Source organism: Epinephelus moara, chromosome 12 (assembly GCF_006386435.1).
Source record: "Epinephelus moara isolate mb chromosome 12, YSFRI_EMoa_1.0, whole genome shotgun sequence".
Classification (NCBI taxonomy): Eukaryota; Metazoa; Chordata; class Actinopteri; order Perciformes; family Serranidae; genus Epinephelus; species Epinephelus moara.
Window position 1 is genome coordinate 42,597,283 of NC_065517.1, and position 10,736 is coordinate 42,608,018.

General features: G+C 45.4%; 1 pseudogene; it reads right to left on the minus strand.

The window, feature by feature from the left end:
• Nucleotides 1–2,427: 2,427 nt before the first annotated feature.
• The window catches only part of LOC126398547 (ankyrin repeat and SOCS box protein 2-like), a 16,894-nt pseudogene continuing 8,585 nt past the window's right edge, over nucleotides 2,428–10,736 (minus strand).

Here is a 10,736-nt window from a genome sequence, read left to right on the forward strand (position 1 = left end):
AGGACATGACATCACAACATTTCCTCAGAGAGCAGTTTGTACGATATCATCTGAGTTACTGCCCCTCAAATGATGTTACGTCCTTAACGTGGTGAAGAAGAACCTTAAAATGACTTAAAGTTCACGTGGTTTCGAACGGCAATCTCCTGGTGAAAGTCCAGGTCTTTGTGATCCACCACTACCACCTGCCTCCTCACAAGACCACTCTGACCTGCTTCCTTGTTTAATCCCGTCAGCATGTTGGTCACATGACTTTTCAAAACATGTACAAATGTGGATGACTTACTTCTTTGGTGTCGATCCTGTTCTCCTCCTGTAATGACGCACAGAGCTGTGATCTGTTTGGAGACGAATAACGAGGAAAACAAGCACACGTTTTAATAAAAACCATCAGGTGATGTTTGGTCTTTAATCTGGTGAAACAAAGATATGACAGTTTATAGTAGGACATGTCATGTCCGCCCCACTAACTTATACATAAGTGGCTCCAATGAAAAATTCAAACACTGTCACCGACCTCGTGACCTTCCCTTCTTTCATGGTTTCATTTTTAATGTTGTCCTGAGTGATGTGTGTCCGTACGAACCTCTGCAGTGTTTGAGAGAAACCAGAGACAAAGTTCCACTGAGGACAATAAAGTTCATTTATTCATCCGTCAATCTAAAAACAAATAAGTGTAATAACGAGGGCAAAACAAAATGTTAATGTCAATTAATTAATCACAGAAAAAATAACGTTTGAAAAATCAGCACTGATTAATGGCGTTCCCTGGTGACCTTTGACCCGCCACAACATTTACCCAGATGGAGCTGCTGATAGCAGCAGCGTTCTCTGAAGGTTCCGTTCGAACCATCGGAGAATTTCAGTCTGAAATATCACCTCAACACAAAGAGGTCCGAGCTAGCTCACCTGTGTCCAACATCCAGCAGCTTCACTACGACACATCTGATCAATAATCAATGTTTGTGATGATTCAGATGAACCAATCACAGAGCAGGTTGTTAATTAAATGAATTATTTCCTGATTGTAACAGAACTAAAGGTCAAATTCACAGTTCATTCGACAGCATCAAGGTTCCAGAAATCCTGAGCCGGAGCCAGAGGGTGAGAATGATGTCATCCAGACATATTAAAGTTTCATGTTGTGATAAATCTGTAGCCTGGCACTGGTTCCCAACTGGTCCACATTTCTACTGAGTCATGAGCTGAGGGTCCAAACACTTTATATTCATGTCGTTGAGCTGTCTGTTAGTCACTCACTCTACAGCAGGAAACGGCACTTCAAAATAAAAGCTCTGTGCAGGAAATTCACTGTGCCTAAAAATAAAGTGTGTTTTTTACAAACTCAATGTTTATGAGTCACTTGTGGTCCATTCAGAATGAACCCATGACCCACTGTTGGACCGCCTCCCACCAGTTGAAACCCCATTTTATTTTTAGACTAAAACTACCTGATTAACCAGTGAACTGAAAACTAATAAATCACATGATTATATCTGACCTACTAACTGTGTGTGTGTGTGTGTGTGTGTGTGTGTGTGTGTGAGTGTGTGTGTGTGTGTGTTATTTTTAGACTCAGCTGCTGTAAACTGAGCAGACGGGTTGGAGCGGCGCTGCACGAGGCCTCAGCATGAAATAAAAACATATAAAACAGAGAGTGAGCGCTGACAGCGACGTCGTTAATCTGAAGGTGAACTTTCTGATCACACAGCGAACGTCTACACACCAGTTCACAACACACACACACACACACACACACACACTGAACAAAAGCACGAGAGAAGCTTCAGAGTGAGACCTCTGTCTGCTGACGTGCAGCTTTATTTCTGTGTGACCTTTAATGACACATTTTAAAAATCATATAACAGAGGTCAAAGGTCACTGACAAACATTCAGTTCTGTCTCCTTCAAGTCTAAAATCACCGGCGGTCTCACTTATAAAACAATGCTCAGGATCCAGACTGAAAATATACATAAGGACAAAAGCCAAAAAATATTCAACAGTGTCTACAGTCAGGCTTCGACGTCACCGTCCGCGTCGCCAAAAGCTTCATTAGCATGCACCAAAGTTTCTCCCATACAATCGGTTTTTAAAGATCACACCTTCTGCGTGTGAAGCGGCGTCCGCCTCTTTCAGGCCTTGTTTTGTGCGTACGCAGTGTTTATAAATGAGACACCTGCTCAGGTCAGTGTAGTGTAAAACCAGTGCGACCAGTTCAACTGCAACAACACAACAGATCAACCAGTGAAGTCAGCACCAACACAGGAAGTCTTTCAAATTCAGTTAAACTCAGCTAAGCTAACATGCTAACAGGCCAGCTAACTGGAGAACTTTATTTTCTCTCTTAACAAAACATTAGCGGTTAGCTCGTTAGCTACAACAGTCCACCACCGAGCCCTGCAAGCGCTCCCACATCATCAACATATTTACACGTCACTTTGTGGTGCGACCACACCACAGCAGGTGAGTTCAGGTGAATGAGCAGGTGATGTCATAGTGCAGGAAGCGGATGAGTCTGACAGGAAGTGGCAGCGTGTGGAGCAGTTTGAGTCTTTGGACTCCAACCTGACGTCTGATCTTCAACCTGCAGAGCTGCATCAGATGATGAGGAGGACCTAGACATGAAACACAGAGGACAGGTGAGAGACCCCGCCCCCAGCTCAGCCAGCCAATCAGACAGAGGCAGTGATCTTTAATAGAGACAGAGCGCAACGTGTCATAATCTGAAAGCCAAGCCCCCAAAGGGGAAACGAGGCCCGCTTTCCCCTCCGCTTCTTCGCTCGTTCGCTGTCATTCTGCCTCCGCAGCTGCGCCTTTAAGTCTCCACGACTGAATTGCTAGCTAGCTAATAATTATTAGCTAGCTAGCTAATAATTATTAGCTATAGCTAGCTAATAATTAGCTAATAATAAGATGGCAAAGGATTATTTTAACACGCTATGCCTACCAGAGAGGCAACGGTATATTGATAAGCTTAATATTGTAGCGTCCCTTCTCCTTACCTTGCTCGTCTTGGAAAAAACATGATGTGGAGATTCTTTTCTAAGAAGATGAGCATTTCGGCATGCTCAGCCGTCAGCCTGCTCCTACTACCACTACCACCCTTAAAGTGTAGAGTTAGCTTGCTAGCTAGCTAAATGAAGACCAACCTGCTGTACAGGAACCAGTGAAGGGAAGCAGGGAAACTTTACAGATATTCAACCAGCTCTGTGACATCACAGTGTGTGCAGATGCCCCCAGAGCTCCATGCTCTGTGCAGGGTGCTGGCGGTGGCACGAGGGGAAGCCAAACACTGTTCATCAGCACACATTGTGATGCCACACAGCTGGTTAAAAATGCCAACGTTTCCCTTTAAATCCATCGTCTTCTGTCTCGATCATCAGTGATGAGTTGGTTCACTGTCACACTGTGATCTGAATGTTAGCCTTTAGCTTCTGTCTTTATCTTTCTGACCTGTTTCTGCTGATGAGTCAATTTGACTCCCTGATTTATCCTTCAAACACAAACTGCAGACTCTTCTCTCTAAAATCCAGCTTGATGGAGCATCACAAAGGGGCGGGGCTTACCAACGTGTCAATTGTCAGCATTGTTTTTGTTGTGCTTACGAGCTTTCAGTATGATTGGCATCCAGTCGCTGCAACTCCTCAGGACTTCCTGCAGCTGAGAGCACAGGTGGACATGGCTGACGTAGTCCAGCATCAGTGAGATGATGGGACCGGCGCTATGGCAGAAAGTCGGGCTGGAGACGGCCTCGCAGAACTGAAACAGGACAAAGACAGAGACTCTTTACTGTGCTGGACATTTCTGATTCGGCTTCATGCAGCACTGCGCGGTGCTTCTCTACTGACCTGCATTTCTTCAATGGGACGGCGTGACGGCATGACAGGATGTGGTTTTTGGCCATACGGACAGTCAAAGCAGGACTGAGCGTCGCAGCCATTGTCCAGTAGCAGTTTGAGCATGGACGGAGACTCCATTCTCAGCAGGATAGCCGCCGGGAACGAGGACGGCTGGGTGGCGATCTGAGCATTGACGTTGGCGCCGTAGCTCAGCAGCAGCATTGCCATGTCCATCCGGCAGAGCCGGACGGCTATGAACAGCGGGTTGAAGATGTCCAGGTTGGGGTCAGCTCCGGCCTCCAGCAACATCTCAGCAGCCTCGAGGTTCCCGTTATAGACACAGAAGTAAAGTGCCGTGCTCCGCCGGTCCTCGTACATCTTGGAGCAGTCCTCTGACAGCTTGGTGTTGACGTCAAAGCCGGACTCGATCAGCAGCTCCATGATGTCATCACTGTTGTTCTCTGCAGCAATGTGCAGAGGACTGATACCGCTGGTCCGGATTCTGACCCTGCTGGTCACCGGGATCAGCAGCGACACGATTCTGGAAATACAAAAGATCAGTGAGGATTTAGGATCAAACACCTGGAAACGACCAGCAGAGACAGGCTGACTGTGGGTCAGCAGAACCCTGAGCCTGAACTTCTGGCTTCAGACAAACAAACAGGTGTTTACTTTACAGTTTGAGACCTCAGACGTTTTTGGTGTTTGTTCTGAAAGCTCTTAAAATATTGTTGATTTATTAGAAAGTATCAGTAAAACACAGAATGGTTGATAAAGGAGAGACAGTGACAGACAGGAAGTGTCTCAGACCGTGTGTGATCGTTCTGAACAGCCACATGAAGAGGCAGCAGGCCAGACTTCGTGGATCGGTTAGCGTCGGCTTTCAGAGACAGCAACACCTCCACAGCAGCAAAATGACCGTTCTTACAGGCTTCATACAGCGGCGTGGCTCCGTCTTGTGCCTGTCCATTTATATCTGCACCTGAGGGACAAAAACACCTTAAGAAACACCTTCGTATCAGCTCCTAACAGACACGAAAGATAGTTTGCGGACAGGTTTATAGGGCTGACCTTTCTTGGCGAGCAGGTGCAGGGCGTCGACGTGTCCGTGCTGTGCGGCGGTGAAGAACGCTTGGATGCCGTAGATGTTCCTGGTGTGTAGATTGGCTCCGGACTCCAGTAACGTCCTGCAGATCTTCACCTGTCCGTGTCTGCAGGCTTCATGAAGAGGACTCACTCCCTGAGTGCTGCAGCGATTCACCTGAGCTCCAAACTTCAGCAGCAGATCCACGATGGCTTCGTTCGGGTTCTCACAGGCTGAAAACAACGACAGTGAAACAAGAGAAGGTTTGTTTCATTTTTCTGAAGGTGTCCAGCTGAATACTCCCTAAACGTGTACAAACTTTACATGTTTGACAGAACATGAATCTCTCCATATAAACTGCTGTAAGATCCTAGGTTTCTCTTTACAACTGTGACATCACTGCACCTTTCAGCAGGTGCTGTGATGTCAGCTGTGATGTCACTTCACCTGAGAACAGTGGCGTCTCTTGGTCCTTGTTGGCGATGTTTGGGTCGGCTCCTTGCTTCAGGAGAAAATCGACACAGGAAACTTTTCCTCGGCCAGCAGCCAGCCGCAGAGCCGTCTGATTCCTCAAACTGCATCTGTTCACCGAGTCGGGATGAGCTGCAGACCGCAAGAGGTCAAAGGTCAAACTTTGGGTTTGTTTTTATAGTTCTGATCACATTCTCACCAAACCAAGTGGCGGCAGGTCGGGCTGAATAAACAACTGCAGAGGACGTGGACACTGACAGAGATTAAATAAAGCAAGAGGCAGTAATGTAACGAAGACGCCGGCTGCCAGAAACGTCATAAATGGTAAAACTGTTGGTTTGGTTGGAACAATTAAAGCGTACATAAAAATGTCAGTAATATTTCTGAAGAGTCCAGAATTATGACGGATGGCTGGTTCAAAAATTAAAATTAAAATCATAATAAACCACACTGTCAATAGAAGCCTCTCGTGAATGAGACTTGGGTTTTACTGAACGAGTTGTGTCAGAGTTTGTGAGCACACGTTTCATCAGCAGCTTCAGCTCAGCATCTTCTTCAGAAATTTAACATAACACAGGGCCGAGTAACTGATGTACAAACGGTCATTTAGAGGGTGAAGTGTTCCTTTAAGAATCATCCTGTCATGAACCAAAGTGCTGGATAGTGGAAAAGATGATTTATTTATGTGTTTATTTTTTCTATGCACACATAAAACTGTATAAAATCTAAATAGTAAAAAAGAAATAAAAATGAGGCTTCTCGACCTCTCCTGAAACATTTCGACGACCTCCCCTCGACTGAAGGAGAAAAACAGACAATGACAAAACACCTGAACTAACAGTTTACAGAACTGTTTACAGTTTACAGTGAAAAATAATCCAATAAAACTGAGTAATACAGAGAGCACAGAGCAGAGGAATCGAAAAAAGGGAAAAATATATTTATTTACAAGTCAAGAATTAATTAGACACCGGGAATTAAATGCAATAAAAATGTTCGAAGGATAAAGAGCTGCCAACAACATTCCACCTCATCAGAAACTGGGGAGGGATTAAGAGGAATATTGGATTTCTCTGGAACGCTAACTTTTTAGCACATTAGCTAACGTTAGCTTCCATAGCAAAACAAACAAGTGTGGTCCTCCTTTGTAAGATTGGCTTCCTGTGACATCATCCATCCACTGAGTGAGAGCATACGGGTCGGCCAGTCTGGTCCCGTTGGTCAGTGTTTACTTATTCAAGTAACACACACAGACAGACACAGACAGAGTGTCCAGAGGGCGCTCTGCTGCTCCGTCTCCACAGACAGAGTGTCCAGAGTGCGCTCTGCCACTCTGAGAGTGCGCTGCTCTGGATAACCCAACGCTACATTCAGACAACGCTCCCAATTTATCAACGCTCCAGTTTGTGTCAGAGTGCGCTCTCACACTCAGAGTGAGTGTTTCTGAACGCATCACTCACATCATCTTCCTCCATCGTCTAAAACAAGACAACAGAACTTGTTAGCTAGCGCTAGCTAATGTCTGTGGAGAACTGTTTTGCCTCCAGCTAAGCCCCGCCCACCAACAAACATCACACTGTTTACTAACAGTAAAAGGGTCTAAAGATAGAAAGTAAAACAGGACCCAACACAAATCCCTGTGAGACACACGTTCTCTGTTACTGGAGTGAAGAGATGAAGCAGGTTTGGTCATGATGAAGAGTGTTGTGTAGTTCACTGTGGGGTCGATCATGATGTCGACATGAAAAACCAAAGAACAAACTAACTCAAACTGTCTCTTTGATCAGACGACCAGAGACCACCTCCTCACCTGTGACGAGGACGATGACACATTGCAGCTGTCCATAATAAGCAGCTTCATGAAGAGCGATCCAGCCGTCATCGTTCGGCTCCGTCAGACAGCTGGACCCACGTCTGACCAGATCCTTCAGAGCCTCTACGTCTCCGTTTATAATCAGAGACTGCAGAGGACTGAACTCGCTGAGACAAAGACAGAGACAACACTCAGTACGAGGACAGGAAGCTGGGGTAGACAACAACAAGACACTGTAAACAAACATCTGGTAAACAGCCAACATGTGTTGAAGGACTCTGCTGGGTCAGCAGGAAGCAGCTGGAGCAGATCCTCCGTCCACCGAACTGAAGAGTGGCGAACCTCAGCTGGAGTTTAAACAGGTATCTGATGAACGTCTCTGTGGACTCAGAGTCCGTCTGTGGGGACAGGATAAACGGATGAAGGTGGGTGTACATGCACTCCATCCCATAATGTACAAAGAGAGGTGCACCACCTGAAGGATGGTCCTCTAACAGGTCATCTGTTTGACAGAGCAGGACTCAAAGATCCTGATTTTAAATTAGATTCTGTCAGAGATCTTTGACCCCTGCTGCGTCCTCTGGGACCTGGTCTGTGAGAAGTCTGCAGATGTTTGTTGGTTGTTTACAGATGTTTGTTGGTTATTTACAGATGTTTACTGGTTGTTTACGTCCTCTCTGGACAGGTCTGTCCGGACTGTCTCACCTCCTGATGCCTCTGTAGATGAACTGGAACAGGCCTGTTGGAGGGTTGACGGAGTTTTGGACACACGGCTGTGATGGAGGCGGAGGGTCGGGGTGTCTCTGTATGGGGTTTGGGTTTGTTCGGGTTGGGGCAGCACAGGGAGGAGGTGCTACTGCTGCTGCTGCTGCTGATGATGATGATGATGATGATGAGCTCTGACCTGAGGGGAGGTGTGTGTCAGAGAGGCTCCTCTCGACAGCGATCTGCAACAGCTCCTCATCAGACAGGTGACTGTAAACACTGTAATCGTCCACATTCACATCGGCGGCGGCGGCGGCCATGTTGGATCTGAACTCTGGAGAATCAGATTCAGTCTGTTGAGTTTTATGTCAGTGATGAAGACGTGAAGACTCAGAAGACGTCTCTCTGTGAGATCCAGCAGCAGTGGATCCCATCAGATCTCCAGTTACAGGTTTTGGCAGCAGCAGCTGATGGATGACAGATCAGTGAGAGAGGTTATGGAGGTCAGTGGTGTTTCTTTTCTCCGCCCTCGATCCAAACTGTTCGCACTCACTGAGACCACCTGCATGAAAACCGTGTTTTATTTCTACAGCTCTGACCAACTGGACGAACATGTCGACAAAGACCAACGACTTTTACATGATGACATCATCTACGTTAAAACAGCTTCACAGATTCACTTTAACTCTTTAACCTGTGACGCTGAATTCGTTCATCATGACATCACTCAAACCTCTCCTCACAACCTGACATGAGATGCTAGCACACAAAACATAAATACAACATAAAATGACATCATCACGTGATAAAATAACAGCATAAACACACGATACAGCAAACATTAAAACACCGTACATTAACTGATAAAATAATATAAAGACGTAAATAACATCAGAACTATAGACAGTATATAATCATTTATGTCATGAAGCTGAAACACTGAAGATAAAAAACTGTTTCATTCATTCATCTGAATTTTAGAAAACACATCATCATCTGACTGAAGGCGACTCATCCATTCATCATTTATCAAAACATCTGGCAGTGGAGCCTGAGTCAGGATGAAACCTTTAATGAAGGGATGAAACGTGGACTCGGTCCTACCTGTGAAACGGTCCAATCAGGAAGCAGTCCTCTGTCTTCAGGTCTCAGCAGAGACGTCTCTGTGTGTCTCTGCTGTTAAACAGTCTGTTGGTTTAATGTGTTCACATGCTGCTGCGAGTCCGAGCCAAAACTCTGATACTGAAACTCTGCTGGCTCCAAGTCAAACACACCTCAGACACTTAATATAAATACACAGTACACACACACACACACACACACACACACACACACAAATATACTGTACAGACGAGATTTTTTATGTTCAAACTGATGAACAGTATTGTTGTAATAAATATACTCAGTCTGAATTTGATTTGACACATTTCAATAAAGTTGAGACAGCAGCAACAACAGAGTGAGAAACACCTGTGTGTGAACTTGCACAGGTAAACAGCTGAACAGGTGAACAGGTAAACAGGTGAACAGGTGAACAGGTAAACAGGTGAACAGCTGAACAGGTAAACAGGTGAACAGGTGAACAGGTGAACAGGTAAACAGGTGAACAGGTAGCAGAGTGAAAGCAGCGCCCTCTAAAGGCTCAGCTGTTCAGGATGGACACTTTGATACAAACTGTGAGGACAAACAGTCCAACAGTTTCAGATTTCACATCTACATCCCATAATATCATCAACAGATTCAGAGACTGCAGAAATCTCTGCATGTAAGGGACAAGGCTGAATGTCAGTGACCTTTGACCCCTCAGACTGTATAAAGGATATCACTACATGGGCTCTGGAACACTTTGGAAAACCACTGTCAGTAAACACATCGCTGCATCTACCAATGACAGTTCAGACTCTACCAGGCTCCACCCACTTCTCTGAGCCCGAGCTCATCTGAGATGGACTCTGACCAGTCCATCAGGGATCTTGTCCTACGGGACCAGCAGCCGTGGTGGATTGAGGTGCATCATGGGTAACTTCAAACACTGAATATACTTGATGTATCTCATACGATACATAAAATGACACGTCACGAACATCGAGTTAAAATGATCACATAGTTATTTTAAGCCACAGACACAGACTCTCTTCACTGTTTCAGTTCTGTCACAGACACACACTCATAAATGAGGACCCACAAACATGAGACCACAGAGACTCACTGATATTATTAATATATAAACTGGAGAGCTGTTAGTTTGTTTTACAGCTGACAGGTAGTAAATCATCACATTTAATGACGATGCAGTTTAACTTTTAGTTTCGATTAGTGTGAGTAGATGGAGCGTGTTTTTGTACCTTCAGAACTCCAGACTCCAACTACTGAGCCACATTTTGTGACCATGGAGCACCACCAAGCCTATTTAGTCACATTTTGGGACCATGGAGCACCACTGTGACTATTTAGTCACATTTTGTGACCATGGAGCACCACCAAGCCTATTTAGTCACATTTTGGGACCATGGAGCACCACTGTGACTATTTAGTCGCATTTTGTGACCATGGAGCACCACCAAGACTATTTAGTCACATTTTGGGACCATGGAGCACCACCANCCACCAAGCCTATTTAGTCACATTTTGGGACCATGGAGCACCACTGTGACTATTTAGTCGCATTTTGTGACCATGGAGCACCACCAAGACTATTTAGTCACATTTTGGGACCATGGAGCACCACCAAGACTATTTAGTCACATTTTGTGACCATGGAGCACCACTGTGACTATTTAGTCGCATTTTGGGACCATGGAGCACCACCAAGACTATTTAGTC